The sequence below is a fragment of the Olea europaea genome, unplaced genomic scaffold (assembly GCF_002742605.1).
Source record: "Olea europaea var. sylvestris unplaced genomic scaffold, O_europaea_v1 scaffold827, whole genome shotgun sequence".
Classification (NCBI taxonomy): Eukaryota; Viridiplantae; Streptophyta; class Magnoliopsida; order Lamiales; family Oleaceae; genus Olea; species Olea europaea.
In genome coordinates this window covers 91,368-94,067 of record NW_019266709.1, presented here as the reverse complement: position 1 = coordinate 94,067, position 2,700 = coordinate 91,368, and positions in this window count along the sequence as shown.

Here is a 2,700-nt window from a genome sequence, read left to right as displayed (position 1 = left end):
AAATATTCGTATGATCTTGGCTTTCATAGGAAAGGATGACAGAGCTCAGCCTTTAGATCAAGACCAACATCATATGAGCCATCCATCTTTTAGCTATATTCAAGGCGTTGAATCCAAACGACTTTTCTCTATCAATGCCTCTAAGTCATACGTGTAACTCATGCACGAGCTTCATTGGGATTCGATTCCATGTTGCTGTATCACGGCCATAATTGAGCATTTAATACATAATGATTGTATGTGTGTTGGAAGTTGAAATGATTCAATTGTCTTCTCTTGGTAACAAGCAAAAATCAAATTGTTGGCACTATTACCAATCAGCAATCAAATAAAGGAGCTTCGACACTTTCTTACAATAGCTCACTAAACAAATTTTAGCAATTAAATAAAGAAGCCTCGACAGTTTAGTACTTTCCTGCTACGACTCATCTAATAAATTTCAGTAATCAAATAAAGGAGTCTTGGCAGCTCAGCACAATCTTGCCACCAAAATTTTTTTAGCTATTTTCTACGTTCCAAGAATATGGACGTATCTCCTTTTGTCAAAGCTATGAGGTCTAATGATTGAATCTAAAGCCCGACAGTGATGTCCTCTAGCTGAAGCTCCTCAATTCACAATATTTTGTGAAAATGATTGATGTGGCATTTGTAATGAGGGATATGTTAAAGTCTAGCAAGCATAAATTGTAGGGTGGCTGCTTCATTTAAGAGAATTAAATGCACCATAGGCTAGTGTGGTAAAATTGATGCCCAGGACAAGATGTTCCAATTAGGGAGATAAAGACAAGTGCCCTCATCCAAAGGACACTAATTCATGTGCAACACTATAAATATTCCCACTCTCTGTATCATTTAAAGACTTATGCAACTCTAACTACTTTAAGCTATTCTTTATCTTCTCACTTGCTTATTTTCATATACTTCTTTGCTGAAATTTAGATTATCTTGTTTACAGTGAGTTGTTGGTAATTTATCGTCATTGTGCAATCGCCTCTAAATATACTGCCGGTGTTTGAATGTTTTTTCTCATATCCTATAACATCTCCCACATCCATATAGGTAATCTTCTCCAACCAAGTTTTCAGCCAAAAAACATGTTGGAATTTGCTTGCGAGGACGTCAGTAAAACTAGCTTCTGTTGTCCACGTTACCCTTACAAAAATGAGGTCAACAAAAATAATCACTTATAAAATAATTCGATTGGAAAAAGAAATAGTTCTATAAAGGTAATAGTCATTGGCCAATGAGAAGCTGATGAATGTGAATTAAGGTTGCAAAACCTTAATTTAATTCAACAATGAAACTCATCTATAAATATCCATGCACACATACGGTTAAGGTACATTATTTAAATTAGCAAAATCTCTTTTAATTTGTATCCCTCAGACTCATGTTCATGTATAATTCTGTTAGTTTACTTGGTTGTTCGATTATCAACACTCGATTATCTCTTTGGTTGATACGGAGATCTTGATGCCTTACCTTTCATGTCAAATGTATAGACAACATACATTTGACAAGAAAATGGCAATATATCTATTAATAACACCATGGTTTTGCTTTTATAGTCAACAAGAAAAAATCAAATTTGTGATTACAAATAACTGTAAAAAAAAATATTTAATTACACAGTCAAACTAATTGATAAAATCTGAGAAAAGTAAAACTAATGAAGACCAATATTAACAATGCAAGCAACAATATAAAATTTGACTATAGAGTCTGGGAGTTCACAGTTACAATGTTTGATTATATATTACTTTATGTTACAGGAAATAAGGAAGTGCCCAATGATTTTCGTATGTCATAGTTAATAGTATTAACTTCTATTTTATTATCTTGTTTAGAAAGTTGGGAGGTGCCCAATGATTTTGACAGCAGAACTATATATTCCTTTGTGCAAATTAAGTAGGTGTGATAAGAAGATTTGTCAATGCATCCTAACACGAAAAAATGTCAACAATTCTGCAAACTGAATATACTAATGTCGCGCCTCTTTCGTCGATCTCTGCTCATTATCTTCCTTAACAAAAAGAATTTTTATTGTGCATTCTATCACATAATGCCCCCTCTAAGTTGATCTTGGTCAGAATTGGACGACAAGTCCAATGGGAATGCGCCTTTCACTACAACAGAATTTGCTTTTTACAGCATGCATTGCATGCCGTAAAACATTGTTTACGGCATACAGGCGCATGTCATATAAAGTCATGTCGTAAATACTTATATCTTTTTATGGCATTCTATGCATGCCGTAAAAAGCATAAAGCATGCCGTAAATGCTAAACCTTTTTACGGCATGTGTCTGCATGTTGTAAAAGGATAATTTTTTTAAGGCAAACTTTTTTGCATGCCATTAATATTCGTCTCAATTTTTTATGGTGTACATTGGCATGCCGTAAAATGGTGAAATTTATTTACTTTTTTACGCCATAAAAGTTCATTTTTTTAATATTTATTATACTATAACCATTAAACCTATAATAATTAAGGAACTTAATTCTGAATATCAACACATGTATAATCACTTCTTCCATAATTTCAATAAATAAAGCTAATACAAATGTCGAAATGTAGAGTTAATTTTGAAACGAATTAAGAACATCATTAGCCTACTCAAATAGTTGATGTCAATATCCAAAAGTATAGGCAACTAATCAAAAAATGAGTAATTAAAATAGTACAAAATAATTGATCCAC